General features: G+C 40.8%; 1 protein-coding gene across 1 annotated transcript in view; it reads right to left on the reverse strand.

Annotated features, from left to right (window-relative positions):
- Positions 1-14229, reverse strand: part of slc25a21 (solute carrier family 25 member 21) — a 70482-nt gene that overhangs the window by 55062 nt on the left and 1191 nt on the right. The window lies entirely within an intron of this gene.

The following is a 14229-nucleotide window of genomic DNA, read 5'->3' on the forward strand; positions in this document are numbered from 1 at the left end:
CCCCTGCCAAGTCTCGCCCTTCACTCTCTTTGATCCACTGTACTGTCAGAGCCTCAGTAATTCTGCTGGTCGTTGATGTCACTGTTGTATTGTACATGCAAGTCTGAGAGCTTAATGACTAGCATATGGCGCATGCCTCTTTTCTGAACAAACACTCACATGGTACTGTACACAGGGTTTAGCTGCGTTGTATCTCAGAGGTTGGGTGTCTAAGAGGGTCAGGCATGTTGAGCTCTCGGGTTCAGTGCAACATGTCCAGTGTTGTGATTTTTGGTAACATAACACAGAAGACAACGCTTGGCAGGGGGTCCCAAGTGTGGTACGTACACGTGGTCACTCAGAAGTCTTATTCTCGGCTAAGTAAAACAGCGTGATGCGTAAGCAACTTCACAAGTATCCGCACGGCGATGACAATTGGATCCACACCTTCTTTCGCCACAGGTCACTGGGCAGAGGGCGAGGGGGAACGCATGCCTGAGAAGGGGGGTGATTTGAGGGAATGGGCAGGGTTTGGCTGAGTGTCCATACCCAGAGTCCAGAGTTTACAGGTTTAAGCATTTGAGAAAGTCATTTCCTCACTTCTCTTCCAGAGGTTCCTGCAGCAGGAAAAACAGCAGACTGTGGAAAATAAACGAGGGAAAAAGGGAGCAAAAACAAATTAAGGTGAGCGACACTGAGGAGAGGGGCACCATCAGCCATGTAGAAAAAGAGAGAAAGAGAAAGAGAGAGAGAGAGAGAGAGAGAGAGAGAGAGAGAACAGAAGGAAAGTATGTGAACTGATAGGATAACAGTCAGACAGTCAGAGTCAGTCAGAGACAAAACAGTGGGGTAGTACTGCAAAATATGCTAATCAAGCAGAAACACAGCGGTCTTTTCAGACACAAAAAAATTGCACACTCTATTAGCTTGTGCAAACCCATTTCACTTCTGATATTGCAACAATATGGACCAAAAATGGTCCTGTCCAAGGGCTGCCACAGACCCCTCCTCTGACATGCAGGAGGGGTTTAATAGCAGCTAATCTTCCACCAACAGACCACTCACTGGATAAACATTAATTTCATGGCCTGTTAGATTCAGGTTGTGTCCATCTTAAAAGGTCTTAAAAAAAAAAAAAAAAAAATCAGTGGTTGTCGTCACACAACCCAGTCCTTGCCGTTCATCTCAACCGCCCCTCCCCCTGTCACACCAACCCCTTCAGACTTCAACTTCCCGTTCCTGCCGCCCGGCCTGATGATGAATGGATGCAAGCTCCATTCGATTACGCCCAGAGTGCGAAGAGGCAGGAACAATGGAAACTGGCCTGCGCAGTGCGGTTCGGGCCCTCCACATTCTTAGCGACAATTTAGGCTAATTAGCATCAACTCCTGCCCCATCCATCATACTCCTCAAGAAACATAAACAAACTGTCAGCTCTAGCGTAACAAACAGATCGCCCAGCTACTTAACACAAATTATTCTTACATGAAACGCTGCTTCTCAGGCAACCCCCCCCCCCCCTCCTTCAGGCCATCTGGGGGAACGTAGGACCATTAAAATTGAAGACATATGTTCCAGTCAAGTTCAACTCCCCAGACTGCTGTGGCCGATTCAGTGACAGTTTCCCCAGTCTGCGAGGGCGGGAACGAGGGGGGGGGGGGGGGGGGGGGGGGTTTGGGGAGAACGAGTGGGAGAGTGCTTGGTGCAGGATGTGGAACTGTTGTTGGGGACTGATCAGGTCATACGTACAGACATGAGATAGGCGGTAGCCGACACGAAGACAGCAAACTGGTACTATTGGGATTGCTTCGGTCAGGGAAGACCTCAAAAATCAGTGCCCTAGGATTTAACGGTTGACTGTTTTGGAAAATTGAAGTGGAGGCTGGTGGATGATAAGAAGTAACTGACACCATCTTTCAGTGACAGCATAAATTATTATTTCACTCCTATGGATTTCACATGCATCAGCCGATCGGAGAGTACAATTGCCCCCCCCCCCCTCCCCCACCAAAAAAAAACCCCTGATGCCAATTGTTTGACAAAAGACAGATTTAAAAAAGCACCGCCAGCAATTAGTTTGTTGGATTGGAGCCCTGAAACCATTCTTAATATGAAGTAGACAACCTTAGTGAGCATGGTACGGTATTAATTAGGTTTGTTTCACTTCATTTAAAAAATAGTGCACAATAATTACCACTTAAAGAAGCCAGACACTGTTTGATCAAGCATAGCCAGATTCACTTAAGCCCATTTTAAAACAATATCTTGACATTCTGAGGAAATACTACATCAAAATTTCAAAACATGCCTTCGGCTTAAGGCCTTCATTTTGTGGTTTCATTAAACTTCCATTTAGCGCATTGTTTTCCTTCTTATCTCAACGCTTGCAGCTAGTTCTGGGGCTTTGCTGATAAACAAAAAGAAACTAATTGACAGTAATGAATTTAGAGTAAATATTTCTTACAGTAATGAATGCATTGCCCTGGTATGAAAACGTAAAGTCAACATCCATAAGAAGGCGAAGCACCTGAGAGCGGTGAACAGGTAAAAGCGTGTTTTGGCAAATGTCAAGCACACATTGTATCTCACACGCCATCAACTTCTCCTCAACTTGTCAATTTTCTGTCTGCTTTTTGATGTTATGCGGTGTGTGAAATACTTCACTAATTAACTAGGAAGCTTGGCAGGAGTGGTATGTTGTTTTTAGAGGGGCAATGGCAAACCTCACTCGTCTTGGGCCAAAAAAAAAAAAAACACAAAAAAAACTACGCTGCCTCGAGAGTGAGAAATAAACTCCTTCCCCTCTCCTGTCTAACCTCCTCCCCCCTTCTAAGAAAACTAAACAAAAATAATGCAATGGAACTAAACAAAATGACACAGTCATGTTCATTTTTCTCTCCCCCCCCCCCCCCCCAAGTAATTTTATTCCACATTAAACACACCACAGTGAAGAGAAAGAAAGAAAAAAAAAACCTCACAAGGAGTCAGAGAGAGCTCGCCTGAGAGCCATCTTGCGGAAACATGGGATGTCTTGCCAGGGTGAGAGAGACGGGGTTATTCTAATCAAGCTCAATTTTCGGACAACGCCAGGGTGATGTCATCCACTGTTTGCTCATTAGACATTCGTGGCAATGAGCCAAAACTAATTTTCATTCAGTCGTGCAAATATGAGCCTGGTTTTCTCTCTAACGCTGTCTTTCTTTCTCTCGCTCCTCAACCGGGAGAAATTACACCCAGATTAGTGCAACTTGAAATACAGAAGAAGGGGGAAAATAATCTCTTCCTCTTGCATGACTAATAAATGGATTGGATCTGTCATTTAGTCAGTTCAGTGCTTCAGAAGGGACGCCGCTTGATTTACCCACACGCACAACTCTCATTTTTCCCACACAGCTCTATTCTTTATGTCTGCATTTTTTATTTCCAAACACAGAGGTTTGGGTTTGGCTGCAGTGGTGATGGATATCAGTTAAGACCTGTTTGGCTTCTGAGAGCTTCTGGTTTAGAAAACGTATACACATTCTAGAAGAGCTACCTGAGCAACTCTTTTATCATCTGCAGAACTCAATCAAGAGGAAAGCAGGAGAAACCACTCAATCTATTTCTTTGCTTTTTAACTTTTTCACCCTTTCTCCTTTTCCCTCATTCCTCACTGCACTCAGTCTCCAGTTCTCATGGCATTCTGTTGCTGGCACATGCACACGCACACGCATGCGCACACACACATACACAAACACACACACACACAACACAAACACACACACACACACACACACACACACACAATTTCAGTGACGTTTACAGTCCATTTTTCCATCTCTCTCTCTCTCTCTCTCTCTCTCTCTCTCTCTCTCTCTCTCCCCAACCATAGTTCTAAGCCTAAAATTAAATCTGTACCACATATGAGAGTTTTTCATATATGCATCAATTTTGATGACAAAGTCACAACAGCCAAAAAAATAATCCACTTGAGAGGGCCAGGTCATAGGTCCTTGGTGCTAATGTGATAAAAATTGTCCTAGTTTCTTTCAAGTAACCACGGAAATCCCAAAGCGCAGAAGACCTGATATATGCTAGATGTTTGTACGTGATTTTAACAGATCAAATGTGTGCCTGCCTCATCTTCAGCGGTAAAGAATGTGTGCCTTCTTTAAAAATCAGACCTGTTTTGACAGCCAAGTGTATATGGGGATAAGGCTTAATGTCCATGTGCATGCGTGTGTTTGTGTTTGTGTGAACGAAGGTGTGTGTATTCTTGTGTGTGCATGCGTGTGTGTGCGTGTGTGCATGTGTGCATGTGTGTCTGCCTGTCTGTCTGTCTAGGAAGGTGTGTGTTTTCTTGTGTGTGTGTGTGTGTGTGTGTGTGTGTGTGTGTGTCTGTGTGTGTGTGTGTGTGAGGGCGTGTGTATTCTTGTGTGTGTGTGCGTGTGTGTGTGTGTGTATGTATTCTTGTGTGTATATCAAGCAGGAGGAATCTCTGTGGAGACTTGAGGGGGTCTGAGTTTCAGGTGCTGCTCATCTGGCAGAACTTTCAGAGACTGACTTTCACAAAAAGAAAACAAACGCTGATCTGCTTCCCTACAGACGGCTTCCCACAGGCTGCACACTGACCAGCCTGGATGTGCAGCCGCAGGACCAGGATGTTTGGGTTAGAAAATGACTTTGCCTTTCCCTTGGTCCCTAATTGCCCCAGGGGTAATTAGCACAGCACCCTCTCCACTTCTTCAGTCTAAGTCAAGGTCATGTTGTCAGGCTGTTGACAGAGTGATGATAATAATAATAATAATAATAATAATAATAATAATAATAATAATAATAATAATAATATATACATTGTTCTTTGATAATAACAACAATAATTTTATAAGCTGCCTGAAAGTTATTTTCTTATATATACATACACAAAAACTGTAAAAAAAAAAAAAAAAATCAACTGATGTATTCCATACACTCCCTCACCCATCATACACCATATTCATCTCTCAACACAATATACACACGAAATTAACCAGCACACTGACGCAATTCAATTTAAGCGTGGGCGGCATGAAAAAAAAAAAAGACCAAACAAAATATTTCCTCAAGCAATCAAAACACAAACAGAGCCACAAAAACTGCACTGACCTGTTCATAATCACAGAGACATTTCCTCTAAAGAAAGACTCTGCCATCCACTGTGAGGCATTTATCCATATGGAGGGGGACAAACAGGGAGAGCAAGGCAAATGTCAGGCTGCATTGCTCTGGATATGAGCTGATAAATTGGTGGCTGCTGCAAATTGCCCCTTGGGCACCATACATCCAGCCCACTTCAGCAGCCAGGGCCTTTTGTCAAAAGCCTCCTCTCAACTAAGCCACGCTCCACAGAGCCTGACACCAGAGCCATTCTGGAGCTGCTCCACAGGGTGCAGCGGTGGCTCTGCTGAGAGCAACAAGTGGTCGAGGGGATGTGCTTATCTCTCTGTCTTCATCTCCCTCCCTCCTCAAAGCAACTACCACACCCACACGCCTTTATTAATGACAGACATTTTATCATTCAGCTGTAATAGACTCGTATAAACCAAATGCCACTAAGAGGTCATAAATCGTCTCTAAACATGCTTAAATGAGAGAGAGAGAGAAAGAGAGAGAGAGAGAGAGAGAGAGAGAAAGAAAGAGAGAGAGAGGCAGGGAGGGAGGAAGGGAGAGAAGGACAAAGTTCCAGACACAGTTGTACAGTTGGACCTGCCATGATCAACTCCAAATTTTCCCAGCCAGGACATTAATGTCAATGCACATCCCTCAACATCTCTATGGAAATGACAGGGTGACTCTGCCAAGAGCTTCTACTGCCGGGATGTGCTTATTGAGAAAGCATCTGTCATAGCTTAGCACAGTCCCATGCTGGATAATGTTGCCACAGTCAATGGACTGATAACTTAACCGTCTCCCTTGTCTCGACTTCCCTCTTTAGGGAGCTCAGCCCCAGACCCTCTAGACACACTTCAAAATGCAGGGAGCTCCCGCAGTCCCACCGTGTGTGGTCCCATCTACGCTCCATTGCTCTTTCTATGTGTTGTTCAGTCATACACAGGTGGAGGACTGCTCTGTGATGGAGATACCTGCTTTTTCCCTCATTACTCTTCAGGATGTCCAGCAAGTCGGCTGACCACAGTTAAAAACAATCCCGTTTTTCTGCATAGTGGTTCTTTTCAACAGGGGGCAAAGGCTGTGAGAACAAAAAAAGGCCAGAACGCTTTCAGCACCTCACAGTCTGTCAGTTACAGTGAAATACAGAAGAAATAACTGGAAATTCTGGCAGCGTTATTATCCAGACAGGTTTTCATGGCCCTCAATCAATTAACTTGTCCTTTTACATTTATTCTTTTGCACTACCATAGAAGAGGAATAGCTCATATAGGAACACAGAAAAAATAAAACAGAGAGTGCTGAAGACTAGTTTTTGCACATCTACGAAATATACAGGCTGTCTTTCTTTGTTTTATTTGTCTCCATTGAGCAACTTTAAAGATAATGACAAAATCAACACAACTGTGGCAGTTACGGCTTCAGTAAATATTATAATCACAGCCTCTAAACCTTCAGTAACTTCTGACACTGACAGAGAGCCATCTGCACACTCAACAATAAGAATGGTAATAACAGTAATAGCAGTAATGTATAGTAAGGTGAAGATACTGTGAGAAAAACATGAGTACAGCTCTCTTCTGCCCTCTAGACACCAACCAAAACACATGTACAGATTCAGCTGTAAACTGAGACACAGAACGTAAAAAAAGAGCTCACTCAAAGTCTGATCATTTAAATCCGTAAAGCAAATTATCATGACAAAAACTCTAAACTCTAATGTTTAATGAGAAACAAGTCATTTCTTAAAATTATTTTAACATCTTACATGAATATAGATTTAAACTAAAATGTTTTGCAACACAGCAACAAGCCACTCAAAATATTTGCTAAGAGAAAAATTAAAGAATAACATCACTAGGTCAGTGTCATCAAGGTTGCCCAGTATAAATTCCAAAACCAGTAAGCACTGATCCTGTGCCATTATCCACTCTCCCCTCCTGCCAGGGCCACCCTACACTGCTGAGGAACTAGAGATTAAGAAATCATCAACCTAAAAAAATTAGTGTACTTTAGCATGACCCCACTGCATTTTTAATAACAGTATTCTACTGTATAATTGCCCTTATTTCAAACAAAATAAAGAAAATCACTGTCTTTTGTTTGATGGCCTATTCTCCTTCATTCCTGACAGTGACGTCAGTGTCTCGTGACATTTTATTGGACGACGCTTCACTTTTTAAATGACTAATAAGACCGTAAACAAAATCAAAGCAAGCTCTCCTCTCTTTGGTTATTTGGTTCTCATTATCAAATCCTTCTATTTTCTCTGCAAATGAATATCTCTTAAAAATGTTATCCTCGAACTAATAAAGATGAGGCGTAATCAAAAGTGTCTATAAATGTGAGATTCCATAATTAAAAGTCAGGTCTCAGAACATAGCAGCGCAACAGTAAGGAAGAGGACATTTTTCCCTTAAAGACTCAGTTCACATCAAGTTTACTGCCCTGGCCAGAGAGTGGCTCATCTTGAAACACTAAACAAAGACACTGCTGCTATAGACCTGGGTTGAAGAAAATGGAAAAAGTTGAACACATCTTTGGCAATGCAATACATTATAAAATAGTACTCATTGAGCATTTGGCTCATCAAGCAAAAACGCACACACACTCACGTACACGCGCGCACACGCACGCACAAGCACACACAAACACACCCAAACAAAGACAGACACACAGACAGACACACAGACAGACATACAGACACACACACACACACAGACACACACACACACGCACATGCGCACTCACACACACACACACACACACACACACACACACACACACACACACACACAAAAGCCTCATAATTCGAGGGCTCTTTCTTTTCCAGCTCTTTGCTGTTGCTTTTTGACACTACTTATTATGTTTATTTATAATTCCAGTACTTTTGCTAAAAATTCGGCAAGTTTGTAATTTCTCCATTGCTGATTCTTGAATTAGATTTACTTGCCACAGATTTGCCATCAGGTTTGTTTATGATGTTTAGAAATGTGCAGAGATGTTTCTTCTCTCACTCAAGAAACTACAGGAGGTTCTATTTAAATTTCTATTCCAATTTAAAAGAAAAAGAAAAAAAGTAACCACCATCCACCACTAACATCTCTGGGCAGATTTACTCGGTAGCTTAGAACAAAACACAAGCACAAAAGAGAAGCTCTTCATCCATAATCAGAGCCAAGGGCGATAAAATCACATCACCTGATACTACTGACTCATTGCTTTTGGACACAAATACAAATACAGTTGCTTATTGATAAATGCATTGAGATAATGCATAAATTAAGATTATTCAGGCTGGCATAAACATCCTTAACAAGAGCTCATGTAATATAAGACAGAGTGAAGAAAACAGTAGGATTGTAGACATGCCTCCAATAAGATAAGACTATAAACAGTGAATCACTCTTATCAGACTAATTCCCAACAGAGCTATAGGGTGTCTCAGCATTGTCACCTAATTAAGACGGTTAGAGAGAGTCAGCTGAACACAAGAACAGTGCAGACCAAGGTGACCCTGTGCCCCACTCACACTTGTACAGACATGAACACAGATGTATCGATGAGACAGTTTCAGTGTCTTACTGTATCATTCGGATCATGCCCCTTGACTGCTTGGACAAAGTGTTTAATTAACCATAGCTTGTTTAGCTGATTTTCTGCCCAGTTGGGTTACTGCTGCTATTTTGTATATTTGAGCTGCATATTTTACCCCTGGGCTGACTCGCTGTATGCTATAATCTGCACAATCTTCCCAGTGATTTTCTTCTTTATCTCTTCTTTTTTTCCCTTTATCTTCTTTGCTTATTAAATGAGTGAATGAAAATTTTACAAAAATGAGGAATAATGAACAAGATAAGATGGAGGGCCACTTACTGGAGCTGCAGTTTATCTATAGTTAAGCTAAGTTACACAATGATCTCTGCTATAAAGTTTCCTTCATGCTATGAAAAGGCCAGAGTATAAGAAATCACACACGGATCAGGATTTTAGTAAGAATTAACATTGTCTGAGGTCATTCTCGATGTTTCGATTGGAGAAAAAAAAAAGATATATGTATAAAAATGCCTGACTTATTTTTGCATTTGAATTACGAAAGCTGACATTACAGCAGAATGTATGAGGTCATATAATCAACAGTGATCAGATGTTGATATAGCCTTGTGTATTTACTGTACCAAAATGCCTTCATTTCAATAACTACTTCTAAAAAATGAAAGGCTGAAACAGGCCAGGAACAACCTCCCATGTCGAATGATCACAATTATACCACTGATTCCGTTCATGCCATAACAGAGTAATTATCCTTATTGCTTACAGCAACCTGACATGCTGATGATGGATGGGCTCTCTCTCTCTCTCTCTCTCTCTCTCTCTCTCTCTCTCTCTCTGTGTGTGTGTGTGTGTGTGTGTGTGTGTGTGTGTGTGTGTGTGTGTGTGTGAGCGCGTGCATTTGTGCGTCTTGCATTCTTGCACGGTTTACAGTAAAAAAAACAAAAAAAGTCTCCCTTAAACGTCTCGCCCATCACATTCAGTAAATAACCAACTGCCATAAATCATGCCATTAAGATAATGTCACTAGTCACTTGCAGAGTCATACATTACAAGCCCAGACTAAACCTCCACTAGATTAGGAAGGCGACCGCTGTCTAACACAAAGCTGATGAAGGAAACGCATTCCTGATCCTCATTCAAAAGCAACAGTAGTCCAACAGTAGAAGGCAAAGTCTAAGGGTAGTGTTATGGATATCATACAATATGGAGCACAACAAAGGGCACAAAGTGCAACGCTCCTAATTTTAGATCAAATTCAAATCAAAGTTAACATTCATTAAAACCATAACCGTTCATTTCAAGTGGTGCTTACATTACACGGAAATGGTCTCTTTTTGTCAGAATACAAACCGCTGCTTAAAAATCTAAACCTGTCGTCACATGTCAAATAGACGTTTTGAACTGACGGTGAGCCGCGAGCTGGTCAAAGAGTCTAGAGTTCATCCCTGTAGGAAGAACGGGATCTGTTTTTGGAAGCCAGGCTGCTTGCTGCATATGTTACCATTATACTTCATGCCTGGTTGCAGTCAAGTGATTTCTTGTGACATTATGATCCTGCACATTTCCTCCAGAGGTAATTAGTCGTAGCAGTCAATAAATCTCTTTTGTTTGTTTTTGCAATGTTTGCTGTGATTTAATTGAGCCCCCCCACCCCAATTCCAAGTTTAGTATTGTATCATTTATGTGCTAACAAGAGAGAAATTGACACATGCAGCATGAAAATTAGCATTAAATAAACCTTAAAAATATGACTGATGGACACCATAAACACATATGCAACACCAGTGTATATTTGCATAGTTAAGAAACTTCAGCGTCCTCTGATACGTAACAATTATTGTTCTTAAGGGCAGGGAGGCAAATATAGCCTGAAAAATACACATCGGGAGCTATATACCTCGTGTGTGTGCGTGTGTCCACGCTGGTGGTGATTGGGGTGAATTTGAGGCACAATGAAGTCTCCCTCCAAAATCAACATTACTTCAAACATGAGGTCATCTAAACATCTGTCTACAACATGTCCGCCGGGAGTTCAATCACAGCATGTAGAATTGTTTCTGGAAATAAATATTAGGCCTAATTCAGCTCTGATTGTGGCAGCCAATCGCCGGCCTGAGAGGAAACGCTCATTTGTAGAGAACATCTCTGTCAATGAATAATCCTCTCAGAGTTTTGCACTCACATCTCCTTTATTTATTTGATTTTCTCTCATTCTTTTCTTCCTTGTGCTTTATTTAAGCTAAGTGAATTTATTTGTTCGATACTGCCCAATCTTCACAGTTTAAAACCAATTAAAATGAAGCAAGTTTGAGTGTGTTTTAAGTGAGAGTCTGACGGTCTGCTTTCCAGAGCTATGGACTGAGCCCAATCATTCTTAAGCTGTCTTTGTTCGACACACTCCATTTGCAGCCAGCGGATACATTTACACAGAAACTAATCATAACTAAAACATTTTTGTGTAAATCTTACCAAATGATACAACCTTCCATGGATCTAAAACGGAAATCTATACCAAAAACACTTAGAGTATTTCATTTGACCATTTTTCCTAGCCCCTGAGTAAATCAAAACACATTTGATACGTTTCTGAAATTTGTCTCTTTACAGAAAATAAAAACATATTTTGACATTATGTGTAAATATAGTCAAAAATGTTTCTAGAAAAACAATATTAAAATGTTCCAATTCGCACTGTCACAGTAAACTTCATAATGACTAAAGAATAGCTGTCAATACTTTACTTATACTTGCTCCCTGAGTGATGTGGCACACTCTAAGAAAAGTCTGTAAAAACAGGGCACAATGTAACCTGTTAATCTGAAGGAGTTTTCTGTATCAATTTTTTCGCAGGTGTTTTACCCGTATTTTGAATTACACATTGCACTGTGGGAGCAAGAACCCCCAGCGCGAAAAGTGCAAGAGGCAAGGCAGCCATCACACACGTTGGTCATTAAACTCTGTCAAAGCTTCATTCGGATGTGACAGTTGGAGAAACCGTTCTCACACTTCTGTGGTAAAAAATCAAGCTTTTTGAAAACACTGTTGCCTTTAATGCCCTGATGCATGGTTACTTCAGGGTGACTCTCCAAAAACTGCACAGACTCATTATAACCAGCAGGATCTGTATGAGTGACGATTGTGAGAGGGTTGGATTGAAATACATCCTTTGTGACTAGACAGTATCTACAGATATACTCACCAGAGCTGAAACTTTCTGTAGCCCCACCAATCATGTGGGAAAAGGATTAACAGAAGTGTCTGTGAACAGTACAGAGGATATACTGTAAATCTACAGAATCTTCCGTTTGAGCGTTGAAGGAAATGTCCGTAAACTAAACGGAAAAGGTACAGGTAATTTTCTGCCAGGACATTCATTCATTTTTCTACAGTTTTTTTTTCTTACGGTGTAGTTACTGTAGAAATTATTTCTGAATAATCAAGCATTGAATGTTAGCTGTCACAGAATATTAATTGCAGATGTCCATATGAAAACACTGAAAACAAACTGAAAGTAGTCATCGTAAAATTGTTTTTAGAGTCGTGGAACTGTGATATCAAACTACATCATATGGCAGACTGAAGACATTTGTATTCATCAGAGAACATTGTGATAATGAGCTCAAAACTAAGCAGAGAAAGTGGAAAAAATTAGGGTCACCAAACTGGCACATTTTCCCAATTAAACACATATGCTGGTAAAAAGTAGGATAAGGGCTGAATAGGTGCACTCCAGCATCGTTCACTATAGATAAGAAAGAACACTGCCTCCCCCTGGTGGCTGCAAAGTTCATGTATATATTTTTAAACTTTTAAATTGATTTCCAGGAAATCATTTTTTTAAAAAAAGTAAAGGAGGAGAACTGCTCTTTTCTTTTCAGCTCAAAAAAAATCTAATGTTTGAGTTGTACAAAATATGCTAGTTGTCACAATATGGATACGAACACATTTCATAGACCATGGCCTTCACCATACGTAAAGGCCAAAAAAAAAAAAAAAAAAACAATTAGGAAGAATAGTAGACTACAAACATGTGTGTTGGTCTTATGTTTCTTCAAGTGTGGATAACATCAACAACTGTGTTTTTCAGAAGATAAAATCAACCACAGCTTGTATAGAGACAACATAACCCAAGTCTGCCTTACAAGAACGAGGGGGGGGGGGGGGGGGGGGGGGCGTACACCAATTCAAAAACTGCGACCTGGTCACACATAAATTAACATCGGCTAACAAGGTTCTGCTGGGTAAGTGACAGGCCCTAGAGGCCATAGTCAGGGGATTAAGGGAAGGGTGAGGGATACACTGAGGTCATTCTACTCAAGGTGCCATGGCTGTCCACGGGCTGTCCCCTCCACTCTGCCCACTGATCGACTGCCCTGTCGAGAAAAGGGTCTCTACCGTCCCAGATGAGCACTAAATATGAACATGGTCATTGAACCAGAGCAAAGGCACGGGAGAATTAACTGAGTGCTTGGAAAGGGTAAATTTGTCTTCCTTTTTTTTTTTTTAACAACTGTACTGATATATCTAATACAGCTCTCCATTAATCATGAATTACTGACATTTACATTTAAATATGCATGCTAATCTGCATACACCGAAGTTTTAACTGAGCTATTGTGTCCCCGTGTATTATGGACATGCATATTTTAATGTGAATGTATATAATGATATATGTATAGATGTACTTTTTTTGACTACTGTTTTCCGTCCCACAGAATGTGCATAACAGTGTGGCAGAGTGACATGAGATGCAGAATACCCATCTGGGAGTACAATCACAAACACAGGGTACCGAACAGTAGAACAGAAACACGTGACAGGATTATATACTGGACCGGTGTATGTTTGAGAATATCAAGTCAACTAAACAATAGCTTGACTTCCTGAGTTATGAGATTGACTGTTAATTAATATCATAATGAACACTGTAATACATTGTTAGGGCAGTAGTTGTATTTTACCACCTAGATTTTTGTAAAATAATGTAAGTTTATCTGATCCCCTCTTTTGGTTAGATCAAATTGAAATACAGTATTTAGATTATTTAATGAACTCAGTCGCTTGTTACCACTTCACGTGATTTTCTTTTTTTTTTTTTTTTTTTTTAGGTTTTGTCAAAAAACAGTTTTGAGTTAATGAATGGTTTCATTTTCCCCAGTTCTTTTCCATAACAAGCTGTCGATGCACGTGCCAACACTCGATATGACACTCGACACACAAATATACCCATTACATATACTATTTGATTTACATGCTTTATACGTCTCTTTTTCAAACGTCTGCAATGCTCCAGATCAACGCAGCCGCTCAGCGGTGTGAGTTTCTGGCTGACAGAAGTGAGCTGATCAGGTGGCAGTGTGGCATGTCCAATGCCCATTCCTTTCCCAGAACTTCATACAACATCAGACTCGGAGGGAAAAAAAAACGAGGGGAGTATGGTAAAAAAAAAAAAAAAAAATTGCCACTGATCAGATCAAGATTTGATTCCCTCTATTGCACACAAACCACAAACACACACACATCATATTAATAATTTGTAAATAATAACAATAAGAATAATTATGATGA

This window comes from Chanos chanos, chromosome 10 (assembly GCF_902362185.1).
Source record: "Chanos chanos chromosome 10, fChaCha1.1, whole genome shotgun sequence".
NCBI lineage: Eukaryota > Metazoa > Chordata > Actinopteri > Gonorynchiformes > Chanidae > Chanos > Chanos chanos.